Source organism: Camellia sinensis, chromosome 1 (genome assembly GCF_055761805.1).
Source record: "Camellia sinensis isolate YWXY chromosome 1, ASM5576180v1, whole genome shotgun sequence".
Classification (NCBI taxonomy): Eukaryota; Viridiplantae; Streptophyta; class Magnoliopsida; order Ericales; family Theaceae; genus Camellia; species Camellia sinensis.
Window position 1 is genome coordinate 35,060,991 of NC_138961.1, and position 15,092 is coordinate 35,076,082.

A 15,092-nucleotide genomic window follows, 5' to 3' on the forward strand; every position below is an offset into this window, starting at 1 on the left:
AGACGTGAAGGCTCAGGCTTCCTTGGTAGGATAACTAGCTATTTGTTCTGATCAAGTTTTCCTTTCTCAACTCATTAAATTGTTGTAAAGTAGGTATTATTAATCAATATATGTATATATTTTCATTTGGCTAGATCCAGGATGAGGACACTCCATTTGAACAAGATCAAGGTGGAAGATCAATTACTTCTTCTGGCCTTGACGTTGAAAAGAAATTTCAGTATCAGTTGTCTTTTGCGAGCCACTCTATGTTAACATTTTTTGTATGATTGTCTTTAGTGAGATGTAGATCTTTCTGCAGTTCTTAATGTTATAATACTTCACAGGAAGATAATGGGTTTGTGTGTCATAATACCTTCACAATGACTTGAATACTCAGCATGTAAAATATGGATCCCAAAGTAAATGGCTCATCCTGTCTGGACCTCAATTTTATTTATGAAAGTGAAAATTTAAATGCAATTTGTTTTATTATTTTAGTAATGAAATTTGGTTTGTGTTATTTTGAATTATGAACAAAATCATGTATTTAAACATTATATATGTATTATGGAACATTATGTAGTGGGATAATTTTGTTGATGTGTAATTATATGAATGGAAAAATATTTTATTATGAAGAAATTGTTATTTTTATATTATTATGGAGAAATTTTAATATTTTTAATATTTTTATCGTAGGATGTTTTTTTCTTTTTTGCGACGGCATTACACCGTCGCAAAAAATAGAAAATTTTAATATTTTTATTAATTTTGTTACAGGTTTTACTTTTTGCGACGGCATTATACTGTCGCAAAAAATAGAAATTTTATTATTTTTAATAATTTTTGCGACGGCATAACACTGTCGCAAAAAATAGAATTTTTCATATTTTTAATATTTTTTGCGACGACACCACACCGTCGCAAAAACAGTGTTTTTGCCGTTGCAAAAAAAGACTATTAGCGACGGTATTTTTTGCTGTCTCAAATACCATTTTTAGCGACGGTAAAATAGTGCCGTCGCAAAACATTAGCGACGGCACTGTGCCGTTGCAAAAACTCTTTTGCGACCCCTACATTTGCGACCCCCTCTTGCCATCGCAAAAAGTCATTTTACCGTTGCAAAAAGTATTAGCGACGGCATTAGGAGTATTAGCGACGGTATTTTACCATTGCAAAAAGTCAATTTTTTTGTAGTGACTTCTCTCTCTTGCTCTCCCCCCTCTCCTCTAGCCGAACGTGTGTGTGAGTGTGTTGTTTGTGCTTGCCAAGCTAGGAAATGTTGGTATTTATAGACAATTTTTGATGTAAAAAGTCCTAAAAGCCCATTAGTTGGAAATGGATGGAAAGGTTAGGATTTGTTTAAAGTTTAAAGGAATATGAGTGATTTGGGGGGGCTTACTCATAGGTTTAGGCAACATTTAGTTAAAATGGAACTAGTACTGGAATTATCATCCTAGGTCTAGTGTACTAGGTTTGTGGTTTTCTAGAATTTCATGATGATAAACTTTGAAAATTGGTTCCTCACTTCCTCCTAGAATGGCCAGCCCTAGGGAAGGGTGAAAGGGCTATTTTTTTTAATCAATTTAGGTTCTAGGGCACACTTCTCAAGGTGTATATATATATATATATATCTCACTTGATTGATAGTACTCATGGTACAAGGGTACAAGTACTAGTTTTTGGGAAAATTTTGAATTTAAATAAAGAATGAGGGTTTGGTATTAAATTCATGTAACTTATGTAGAATTAAATTAGGTTAGGGAACCTAATCCGGCTAGGGTAATTCCTATTTTGATAAAAATAAAAATAGTAATGCTAATCGACAAGATTCGAATTAATTCAAGTAACCAAGGGGTTTTAAGAAAATAATTCAAACATTAAGATCTTTAAAGAGAATACATATTTCAGGGGCCTCACACGTGGTTCCCTCAATGTGAGGTATGTCCACGGAATCAAAATCCAATTCCACTATCAACCAAAGAGTTTTTAAAATAATTACAAACGAGACATGAATGGTCTTACAAAACCACCCTTAGATGAATTCCAAATAATCACAAATAATCAAGAGGAAATACCTCACCAAATAAATGAACAAAAGTTTTTGAAACAGATTTTAGAAGACCCAAAATAACAACCCAAATCAATCCACTCGCTGCCGCTAAATCCAAATAAAAGCAATGTTATAGTTGCTACAACACACCCACGAGAAAAGCAAAACAATACCAATCAAATATTGTTAATTCTTGGGCCTTCTATCAAAATTTTAACTGCTACCAAACTGATTATAAAATACCCATTGTACCTCCAAAAGTTAGATATTATATATTAAAAATATATTATAACCAACACCAAATCAAATTAAAATTCTTTTAATAAACCAATTAGGTCTCGTACTCCACTAAGCAGGTATAACTAACAATTCTCCCCCTACCGACTTAGGTGGTGACATCAACTATATCCGCCAAAGTTCGATACTTCAAATGTTTTCCCCTTTACAAATTCTTAGTCAATATATCTGAAATATTATCATTCGTGTGAACTTTTTCGAGTTGTAACGATTTCGAATCTAACATATCACAAATCCAATAGTGTCTCACATCAATGTGTTTTGATCTCGAATGAAAAGTAGAATTTTTACTCAAATGAATAGCATTTTGACTATCACAATAAATTACATACCTTTCTTACTTCAAACCTAACTCTCGCAAAAATTTCTTCAACCATAACTCTTCTTTGCAAACTTCTGTAATGGCAATAAATTTAGCTTTGGTAGTTGAAAGAGCAACACATTTTTGTAATTTAGTTTGCCATGCCACAACTCTCCTGCAAAAGTCATCAAATACCCCTAAGTAGATTTCGTAGAATCAACATCACCAGCCATGTTAGAATCTGTGAACCCATCAAGCATCGGCTTACCATTCCCAAAATACAAGCACACCTTCGAAGTCCCTCGAAAATACCTTAGAATTGATTTCATCGCTGCCCAATGTTCTTTACCCGGATTAGAGAGAAGCTGATTCACCACACCAACAGTGTGAGCAATATCCGGCCTTGTATAAACCATGGCGTACATTAAAGAACCAACTGCTAAAGCATAAGAAATTTTCTACATCTTTTCATTGTCTTTCTCACTTGTAGGACATTGATTCGAACTAAATTTGAAATGACCCGCAAGTGGATAACCAATCGGCTCTGCTTTATCCATGTTGAATCTCTCAACAACTTTTTCAACGTAGTTTTCTTGAGACAACCAAATCAACCCCTTCTTGCGATTACGAACAATTTTCATACTAAGTATTTGCTTTACCGGTCTCAAATCTTTCATAGTAAAAGACTTGGTCAACTCCAATTTCAACCCATTAATAATAGTGTAATCTTGACTCACAATTAATATGCCATCAACATAAAGCAAAAGAATAATAAATTTACCATCCACAAATTTTTCACAAACACACAATGGTCCGAAGTGGTTTTTGAAAAACCATTATTCATCATGAAAGGGTCAAATTTTTTGTACCATTGCTGTGGGACTTGCTTGAGACCATACAAATTTTTCTTCAATTTGGAAACAAATTTCTCTTTCCATTTTTTCACAAAACCCTCCAGTTGCTCCTTGTAAATTTTTTCTTCAAGGTCACCATGAAGAAATGTAGTCGTTACATCAAGTTGCTCAACTTCAAGGTTCATACTTGCGGCCATGCCAAGTACAACCTGAATTGAAGACATTTTCACAACCGGCAAGAAAATTTCATCAAAGTCAACACCTTTCTTTTGCCCAAAGCCTTACACAACAAGGCGTGCCTTGTATCTTAGAGTCTTGCCATCATTCTTCAATTTGAAGACCCACTTATTTATTAGAATTTTCCTTCCCTTAGGCAACTTCACCAAATCATAAGCGTGCTTTTCAAGTAAGGAATTCATTTCCTTTTCCATAGCCTTTTTCCAATCATCTTTCTTTGCATGCTCAATTGCTTCTTGGTAGCTCTCGGGCTCCCCTTGATCGGAAATTAATACAAATTCATTGGGAGGATAATTTCTTGAAGGTTGTCGATCCCTTATAGATTTCCTTTACTCAAGTTGTGGTGGCAGTTCTTGAGTTGGATACTCTTCCTCAATTTCTAGCTCAAGTTCATTAGGATTAGTATCATCTTCCACATCTTCAATAAGTGGCTACACATCTCTCCCCCATTTTCATCATCCACCGAAGATGAAGGAGAAAGATCCATGTCAATGAGATCACTAGTTTTTGGCTTCGATTAATCACATTTGCCAAAGTCTTCAATTGTTTGGTCTTCAAGAAAGACAACATCACGACTTCGAATAACTTTCTTGTTGACCGGATCCCACAATCTATAACCAAATTCATCACGCATCAAGCCCATAGCCAAGAAAAATGCATTGTCTTGACTTGATATCAATCTTGGGCCTCTTATCTTTTGGAATGTGAACAAAGGCTCGGAAACCAAACACTCTTAAGTGCTCATAAGACACATCTTTGCCAGTCCAAACTCTTTTGGGAACATCACCATTCAAAGGATAGGAATGAGACAAATTGATCACGTCAACCGCTGTCCTCATTGGCTCACCCCAAAAGGATCTTGGCAATTTAGCATGTGAAAGCAGACACCTTGTTCTTTCCAAAATGGTGCGGTCCATCCTCTCAGCAATGCCATTTTGTTGAGGAGTCTTCTTAACTGTCTTTTGATGCCGAATACCTTGGTTGCGACAATACTCATCAAATGGCTCAATGTATTCACTGCCATTTTTTCTTCGGATGCACTTTAATTTCTGCCCTGTTTCTCTTTTAACCATGGCCTGAAAATGTTTAAATACATCTAGAACTTGATCTCTAGTTTTTAGTGCAAAAGCCCAAACTTTCCTTGAATAATAATCAATGAAAGTAACAAAATAAAGTGCACCACTATGTGTTCTAACTTTCAAAGGACCACAAACATCCAAATGAATCAACTTCAAAACTCTTTGTTGTTTATGCATCAAGTAATGAATACAAGTTTTAAGATGCGTACCTTTCAAACCGGATAGAAGCTCTTTCTTGAGCAAAACTTGCAGCCCTTTTTCACTCATATTCCCAAGCCGCTTATACCATAATTCAGTAGAAGTATCATCTTCAAGTGCATTGACAACACCTTTACAAATTTTTCCTTGCATTGAATAAAGTACATGAGTCTTCTTGCACTTAGCCACAACCAAAGAACCCTTTGTAACCTTCCATTTTCCATCACTAAATTTGTTGTTGTAACCTTCATTATCTAGCTTCCCAGTAGAGATCACATTAAGGTGAATGTCTGGAACATATCTCACATCTTTAAGTAACAACTTGCAGCCCAAATTTGTTTCCAAGCAAACATCACCCATGCTAATAATCTTGGATAGACCTTCATTACCCATTCGAACACAACCATAATCTCCTTTGGTGTAGGTAGTGAAGAAATCAACTCAAAAAGTCACATGAAAAGAAGCACCGGAATCAATCGCCCAATTGCTCTCTTGGCCCACAAAATTAACACAATCATTTTCACAAATAACCATGAGATCACCATCGGTAGTAACCATCATTGTGATTTCTTCCTTCTTATCCATACTTTTGTCACGCCTTTTCTCCTTGTTCATGAGCTTTCGGCATTCCCACATCATGTTCCCTTTCTCATGGCAATAATGACACTCAATGTCTTTCTTTGAAAAAGAACCATCTCTTGATTTGTCACGACTTTGATCATGACCATGAGGAGTCTTACTCCTCTCCCTTGTTTTGCTTCGGCCTCTCACAACAAATGCCTCTAAGTGAGAGGAACTCGTTGATTTTCTTCTAGTTTCTTCATTCAACAAGCTACTAGTGACATGACTCATTGTGACAACTCCATCATCCGCCAAATTACTAACCATCACAACCAAAGTCTCCCAACTTTCGGGCAAATAACTAAGTAGCATCAAAGCTTGCAAGTCATCATCAAAAATAATTTTCATAGAAGCAAGTTGGTTAACAATACTCTTTATTTCATTCAATTGTTCCTGAATGGGGCTACCATCTTTATATTTTAAATTAATCAACTTACGAAACAAAAAAGTTTTATTTGTTGTTGATTTTCTATTATAAAGATCTTCTAATTTTTTTCATAAATCATATGCCGAAGTTTCAGTAGAAACACGATAAAGCACGGTGTCATCAATCCATTGACGGATAACACCAACGACTTTTCGATTCAGCCTCTTCCATTCAACATCTTTCATACTCTCGGGTTTGCCATTATCACTCTTATTGGATCCATACAAATCTTTACAAAATAATAGGTCTTCCATTTTAGTTTTCTAAGTTACCCAATTGCTTCTATTAAAGATAGACATACGATCCACATTTCTCTCCATTGATTTTCACAAATAAATAAACTCAAATAAATTGTAAGCTCTGATACCAGTTGTTAAGAAAAATAGATGATTTCCCACAAGTAAATCAATCAATGGAAATAAAAACTAATGCGGAAAAATTAAATCAACAACGGCATAAGAATTTTTACGAGGTTCCCTCAATGTGAGGTACGTCTATGGGATTGAAATTCGATTCCACTATCAACCAAAGAGTTTTTAAAATGATTACAAAACACGAATGGTCTTACAAAACCACCCTTAGGTGAATTCCAAATAATCACAAATAATCAAGAGGAAAGATCTCACCAAATAAATGAACAAAAGTCTTTGAAACAGATTGTAGAAGACCCAAAATAACAACCCAAATCAATCTACACATTGCCACTAAATCCAAATAAACTTCCAAGCATCAATCAAAATCAAAGCATCCACCGAAAGAAAAGCGATGTTATAGTTGCTGCAGCACACCCACAGGAAAAGCAAAACAATATCAATCAAATATTGTTAATTCTTGGGCCTTTCATCAAAATTCTAACTGCTACCAAACTGATTATAAAATACCTATTTGGCCTCCAAAAGTTAGATATAATATATTTAAAATATATTATAACCAACACCAAACCAAATTAAATTTTTTTTAATAAACCAATTGGGTCCCATACTCCACAAAGGAGGTATACTCAACAAAAATCTTAATAAAGAATTTTATCTTCTTGAATAGAACCCTAAGGGGAAAGTAGGTAAATTCTTTACATTTTCTGATGCATAATTACTTTCCAGTTTTCTTGGAATTACAAAATTCAATATCCATATGGAGTAAATAGTTACTGATAGTTTGTTCTATTTGTTAAGTTCAACCTGGAGTAGTTCTTTATGAAAGCCATCACTTTACTCAGTTAAGTAACCATCTTTAAATTAAGACATTAGGCTTTACTAGGGAACTTATTCCTATTTCCTAGTGGAAATCCGCAAGAAACTTCAAAGAGATGGCAATATTTCTATTTTACAACTCAGTATTATGGATGAGTATTGTCACGACCCAAACTCGCCCCTATAGGTTTAGCGTCGTAACCGGCCAGTAATCCGTGGATTATCAAAGGCCTCTTGACAGAACAACATATAGTAAGGGCTTGCGGAAGCAAATATAGAGAATATACAATGTTCATAGAGCTGTGCTAACATATATGAGATAGAAAACTTCAAAACGAACTTGTATATATATACAACGTCATAAATACATTAACCATGGGTCATTCAATCACAAGGATGAAACCAAAAGGGGACTTAGCCCAGTGTACAGATAAGCAAACAAGCAAAAATGACTATAGTAAAGTTACAAAACTAGACATTTCGAAAGGGAACCACCCTGGGAGGCACAGAAGGATGGCTGACAAAACTGAGACGCCCGGTCCTCAATTCTGTGCCTGGTCACATGCCTGCTCACCTACATACATAATATAAATAGTGAGCTAGAGCCCAGTGAATAATAACAAAGCAAAGGGTTCTAATGAATAATGTCTATTACAGAATCGGAAACTAGAATTCATAACAGAAACAGATTTATAATTATTCTCTTGTGCAACTTCATACAGAAATTAGAGTTCATGCTTCGTTATACATGGTACATCCATTAGCGTTAACTTGCTTGTTAGTTCCATTGGGAACCTCCGGTACTGGGAAACTTGTAACTTGCTTGAACCACAGTATTGTTACTCCCGGGCAAGGGCCATGAGACCACGGTATTATTACCCCCGGGCAAGGGCCTTGCTTATAAAGGCACGGTATTGTTACTCCCGAGCTAGGGGCCTTGTGCTAAGGATGCCACGAATACTTTACAAAAATTTGGACAATCATTCATTCATACAAAACATTGCATTTCAGAAAACTGATCATTGCATAGCATCAGAAAATAATTAAAGTTAAACATAACTTTATAGAGTTATTAGTCACTGATGGCTCCACTTGCAGAACAGGTAAATCAAATAACTTGAGGCGCGTGACCTACACATACATAGCAGAAACACATAATGAAACACACACTCAGTTGGTACTTAACTTCTTTCATTTCCTTCCTAGTGTGTTTCTAGGTCTTAACCTCTTATTGAGTCTTAATCATGACTTAGAAATTCCTAGGATGGAATGAGGATGCAAAAATGCATTTGAAAACACTTGGTCAAATTTTCTGAAAATAGGGTCCCCGCTTGAGCGTAGCTTCCCCCTCTCGAGCAGACATGCAATGTGTAAGGGGACGTTCGAGCGCAACTTCCCACACTCGAGCGCTCTGCAAATTTTGAAAAAGTACTGGTTATGTGATTTTCACGCCTGACGGACGCTCGATGGTCGCTCAAGCGTGAGGCATATGTCCCCGCTCGAGTGCAACTTATGCCACTCGAGCGGTCTACAAAAACATGAAAGTTCTGGGAGCATGTATTTCACACTCGAGCGAACTTCTGGTTGCTCAAGCTAAAATGAAAAAACAAAGGTGGCCGCTCGAGCGCAGAATCTCACGCTCAAGCGGAAGTGCAGAATCTGGAATTTCCATATTGCACTCCCAAGCTCCGAATTCAAATTTCACACTTAAAAACTCATCTTTTTGGGCCAAAATTCTGGAAAATATCTAAGAACTTGTAAAACATTATGAGTTGAAGATCATTTCATGAAATCAAGGCCCAAAAGTATGTCAAACATGCAAGAATTCAACTATAAATGTAAAAACATGATATGAACATGACATGCATGTGTTCACTTGAGTTTATGGCTTCTGAAACATGATCAAATGAGGTCTATTGATGAGAAATGTTATGAATTCTTCAACTCATGCTAGAATTACAACATGCATGGGGAAAATCTTTGAAAACAACTTCAAAATGCTATAAATATGCGTGCATGTATGAAATGACTTAACTTTCTTCAATTCTAGCTCAATTCCTACATGAATTCACCTAATTCACTTGTTTTCATGAATTAATCATCGACATTACAAGGTCAGAGACTAAAAATCTTACCTAGAGTCTAAATTGTACAAGTGAGGAAGCTTTAATTCCTAAATTCTTTGCAAATCTCCAATAATTCCTAGCAATTCTCTCATTTCCTAACTTTTGATCTCAATTTTCTTCTATTTCTCTCTCTCCCCCATGTTTTGCTTGTGTGTGTGAGCTCAAATGTGTTGAAATGAAGAAAAAGAGACAGTGAAGGCACATAAGAAGCCTATAGAGGCTTACTTAATGATAATTAATTAAGGCTAATTAAGTGGGCATTAAATTAATCTAATTTAATCGTTCCGAATCGAATTTTAATTAAACCTACCATAATGTTCTAAAATTTTTAAATAACACATAAATCAAGTCAATTTTTGAATTGGATGCCGATAAGGCCTTCAATTCGCAAACCGAAACAGAATCATGAACATATCTTTCTGTGTTAAACATATATAAACACATATAAGGCAACACATGATGCAACATTTCACTTTAATTACTTATTAGGCATAACTAAGCATGGATTAACGCTAATCATGGGTCAGGGTTGTTACAACCTTCCCCCCTTAAAAAGTTTGGTCCTCCAAACTCGAGTTACCTTTATCTTGCATAAACACTGGATTCAAAGGAAACAATTTGGGGTATCTTCTCATCATATCTTCCTCCATTTCCCAAGTTGCATAGGTCCCTCCGTGGTTTTGCTAATCAACTTTTACCAATGGTATTTCCTCGTTCCTTATCTTTTTATTCGGCGGTTCACAATCTGTATTGGCCTTTCTTCGTACGTGTAGTCATCCTTTAAAGGTACATGTGTCGGTTCGATAACATGGTGTGGATCTCGTAAGTAATCCCATAACATTGAGACATGAAAGACATTATGCATATGCTCCATGACTGGCGATAAGCCTAACATACCTCCGTGCTAACTTGCCTTTAACACCAAACCGCGTTTGTCCTTTTATTGGAGTTACTTTGATAAATATGTGATCCCCGACTTCATACTCCCTGTCTCTTCTTCGAACATTCACATAACTCATTTGACAGCTCTGAACAGTTCTTAAGCGTTGTTGAATCAATTTCACCTTCTCAGTTGTTTCTTACACAAATTCTAGTCCCAACAATGGTCTATCACATACCTTAGCCCAACAGATCGAAGATCGGCATTTTCTACTATGCAATGCTTCATAAGAAGCCATACCGATACTTGAATGGTAGTTGTTATTGTATACAAACTCTGCTAAAGGAAGATAAGTCTTCCAATTCCCTTGGAAGTCTAACACACACATCTGCAACATATCTTCCAAAGTTTGATTGGTTCTTTTGGATTGACCGTCTGTCTGTGGATGGTAGGCACTACTCAATTGCAGTTCAGATCCCATAGCCTGTTGCAAACTCTGCCAGAATGTTGATGTAAACTTCAAATCTCTGTTAGATACAATAGATACTGGTACACCATGTAATCTCATAATTTCATCCACATGCATGTTAGCTAGCTTGTCTATATTATAAATAGTTTTAACAGGCAAAAAATGGGCAGACTTAGTTAAACGATCAACAATGACCCAGATAGAATCCATACCTCGAGAGGAGCGAGGCAATCCCACAATGAAGTCCACGGTAATATGCTCCCATTTCCATTATGGTATTGGAAGCGGTTGTAACAAACCAGCGGGTCGTTGATGTTCAGTTTTGACTTGTTGGCAATGTAAACATCGGGCCACAAAATCTACAATACACTTTTTCATCCCAGGCCGGTAGAAATTTTGTTTCAAATCATGATACATCTTTGTATTCCCCGGATGCATGGAAAATTTTGAGTTGTGAGCTTCAGTCATGATGCATTTCCTTAAATCTGAACAATCCGGCACACAGAGGCAATTCTGAAATTTCAACACATTGTTCTCAAGTACAAACCCAAGCCTTGGTTTTGAGTCGAATTCACTCACAATCCTTTTCAAGAATTCATCTTGTAGTTTTCTCTCTCTAATTTCTTCAATGATTACAGGCTGGGCGGAGATAGCAGCTAAAATTTCACCTTGTTCTCGCAATACAACTTCAATCTCATTCTTTTCCAAATCACATAGCAGTTCTTTCTGACCGGTGAACAAACATGACAAATTTGCCATTGACTTTCTGCTCAAGGCATCTGCCACAGTATTAGCTTTTCCCAGATGGTACAAAATTTGTAAATCATAGTCTTTGATCAACTTTAACCACCTTCTCTATCTCATGTTCAATTCTTTTTGGGTGAAGAAATATTTGAGGCTTTTATGATCTGTGTATACTTTACAAGTCAGTCCATACAGATAATGGCGCCAAAATTTTAAAGCAAAAATTACAGCGGCTAATTCAAGGTCATGGATTGGATAGTTTCCTTCATGAGGACGGAGTTGTCGAGAGGCATAAGCAATCACTTTTCCATTTTGCATTAAGACACACCCCAAGCCTTTGTAGGATACATCACTGTAAATCAGAAACCTATCAGTACCATTAGGCAGAGTCAAAATCAGTGCAGTCACTAATCTGGTCTTCAACTCTTGGAAGGCAAACTCTCTTTGGTCGTTCCAATCAAATGAGACATTTTTCTGGGTTAACTGGGTCAATGGCATAGCAAGTTTTGAGAAGTCTTTCACAAATCTTCTGTAGTAACCTATAAGTCCCAGAAAACTTCTAACTTCTGACACATTTGTTGGTCTTGGCCAATCCACAATGGCTTCAATTTTCAGAGGGTCAACAGAGGTACTGTCTTTGTTATGTCCCAAAAATGCTACATTGTCAAGCCAAAATTCGCATTTAGACAATTTTGCATACAACTTCTTTTCTCTCAAAATCTGTAAAGTAGTTCGCAAATGGTTCACATGTTCTTCACTGCTTTTAGAGTAAATCAAAATATCATCAATAAACACAACAACAAACTTATCCAAATATGGTTTAAATACCCTGTTCATAAGGTCCATGAAGGCAGCAAGTGCATCAGTCACCCCAAACGGCATTACCAAAAACTCATAGTGCCCATATTTAGTCCTGAATGTAGTATTCTCTACATTTTCTGCCTTAACTTTCAATTGGTGGTACCCGGATCTAAGGTCAACTTTAGAAAATACTTGGTCCCCCTGGAGTTAGTTAAACAGGTCATCTATTCGGGGTAGTGGGTATTTGTTTTTCACGGTTACTTTATTCAATTCACGATAGTCTATACATAACCTCAAAGACCCATCCTTTTTCTTTACAAATAAGACTGGAGCACCCCAAGGTGATGTGCTTGGGTGGATAAATTTTTTGTCCAAGAGTTCTTGGAGTTGAACTTTCAACTTTTTCAGTTCAGAAGTTGACATTCTATAGGGACTTTTGGAAATAAGTTGTTGTAGACACCCCATTTTTCACCGTCCTCAAGACTTGGACATCATCACTTGTGCATTTGATGATTATGGTTGCATGTGTTCGTTTTTAGTGCCCAAAGTCCTCGGCAGAATGCCCTGTCTTTGAGCCTTTAGACTTTGTCCTTTTTTTGCCTTGTTTTGGATCAAAACTTGGTGCCTGGAACTTGTGGTGACCTGTTGGCCACCACTAGAGGCTGACGGCCATGGCCCTTGGTTGTCGGCCACCAGTGGTGGCTGGTCGGCTACCACTGGTGGCTAACAGCCACCAGTCTTTTTTTCTAGATATTTGTTGATATTTGTTGACAACTGTGCCAACTGTCAGCACATTGAGCTGCATCTCCCTACACGTGTATGGTAGGATGTGTCTAAGCTCAAGGCATGTTTTTCTATATATACGGGGGTTCCTTCCCCATTTTTGAGGGTTAGAAAATTTAGAGCAAAAATCTCTCTCTCTCTCTCTCTCTCTTACAATTTTGTGCCTAATTGTTTGTTTTCTCTACACTTTTCCATACACATCCTAAATCAAATCCTCTTACCTTTGAGTTGAGGTTACTTGGGGTCTTCTTGGAGCTCTTAAAGGTGGTTTTAGTTTGGTTTTGTACCTAGAATTGCCCTTTGCTTCAAGAGGTAGTTTACTTGCCTTGTTTACTGTGTTTTGTAAGCTTGTTTTACCATCTTTTCTTACTATTTTGGGACTGGTTTTGAACTGAGAAAAATTCTATTTGGTGGCCTAAAAGTGCTGGTTTGAGCCTTTTTTTTTAGTTAGAGAGTGGTTCACCCTTTTTGCTTATTAGTTTGTAAAGCTTTTGTGCCTTTATTCATCACTTTCAAATCAATTTTTTTGGCTTTTTTAACCACTGAATTTCAGAGATTTTTCAGTGGCAAAAAACTTATTTTGAGGTCCAAATTTGGAGGGGTTAGCCTCCCCTTCTTGTGTCTTGTTTGCATGCCTTGTTAACTTCACATGTTAGCATGTTTTTCTAGCTTTACTTAGCTCAAGTCCAGTATGTTTTAGCCTTTGAAATAACCTATTTTAGCTCTATTTTGGGCTGGTTAGTTCGTTTGAGTCTTGTTTTGTGTAGTTATAGTGTAACCCCTTTCACTAGCTTAGTGTTTTAAGGCTTTAACCATCATTGGTGTGAGTTGATTGCATGTTTTAGTGCTTTTTCTACTTCATTTCAGCACTTATAATCTCTTCAATCTCCCTCATTTCTTCACTTTTTGGTTTTTCTTTGAAAGTGGTTTCGAACCACTTATTTGCCTAAGTGTGAAATGGAGGTGCTACACCTAATGGTTTAATCCCTTAGGGGGTTCATTACCAATAGTGTAATGCCTTTTTCATGCCCAAAGTAACTTGTGGTTTGAGCTCTCCTTCCATTAGAGGACGCTCAACAATGGACTTAATGGATTAATGAATGATTTGGTAATTAAAATGAGTAAACAAAATTGACAAGTAAAAGAGGCAAGATAAGCATCTCTTTGTGTTGCATTGCATGCGTTCAAATCGGACGTTAATTTGAACACAAGGAAAATGGAACATTTCATACTCAAAGTGATGAAATGTGCCACTTTCCTTGGTCTCAATCGCCCTTGATCATGCATGATAGGGTGATGGTCATTTGAGTCTTGTTCTTGCATTTACTAAGCTTGCACAATTGGTTTCACAAGCCATCATGCAATGAATTTCTTGATTGATGGTTTGTGAACCAAAACTTGTCCCTCCTTTGATTTCCCTAAGAAAAGGAGAGGCAAAGTGTGCAAACAAACCTTAAGAATACGCTATTTTGCTCTCTGTTGTAGCAAAGAAGTTCAAACCAACAGTGGCTGACAGTCATCACCAGTGGCCGACCAGCTACCAATGGTAACCGACCGGCCACCATTGGTAGCTGACCGGCCCCCTGTCGGCCACCAATGAAATTTGCACAGTGTATTGGTAAGGTGGAGCAAAGGTGTTCTAGAAGTGGACATCTTTGTTGATGTTCATATGTGCAAACAGAGGCTTTCAGCAGCAAGGCAGTGGCTTTTCGGGTGAAGAATCGAGCATGCATGCATTCCTCGCTTCCCGGGATTATCTAATTAGTTTAATTAGCATTAGATCAAGTACGTGTTGTAATTAATTAGTGTAGCTAATTAAGAGTTGTAAAGAATTATTTTGTTTAACTAGTTATTCAATTTCATTTTGTAATTAGTTAACTAGAATAGTTAATTAATTCGGTTTGTAAAAATTAGTTAGCTTAATTAACGTAGCTAGTTGGTTAGCTTATCCATTCGGACCCTCCTTCGCGAGGGCGTAATATTGTAATAAGTGTGCGTGCGTGTGTGTATGTCTTCCAACCCCACATCTTTCTCCCTTTATTTAATCGCT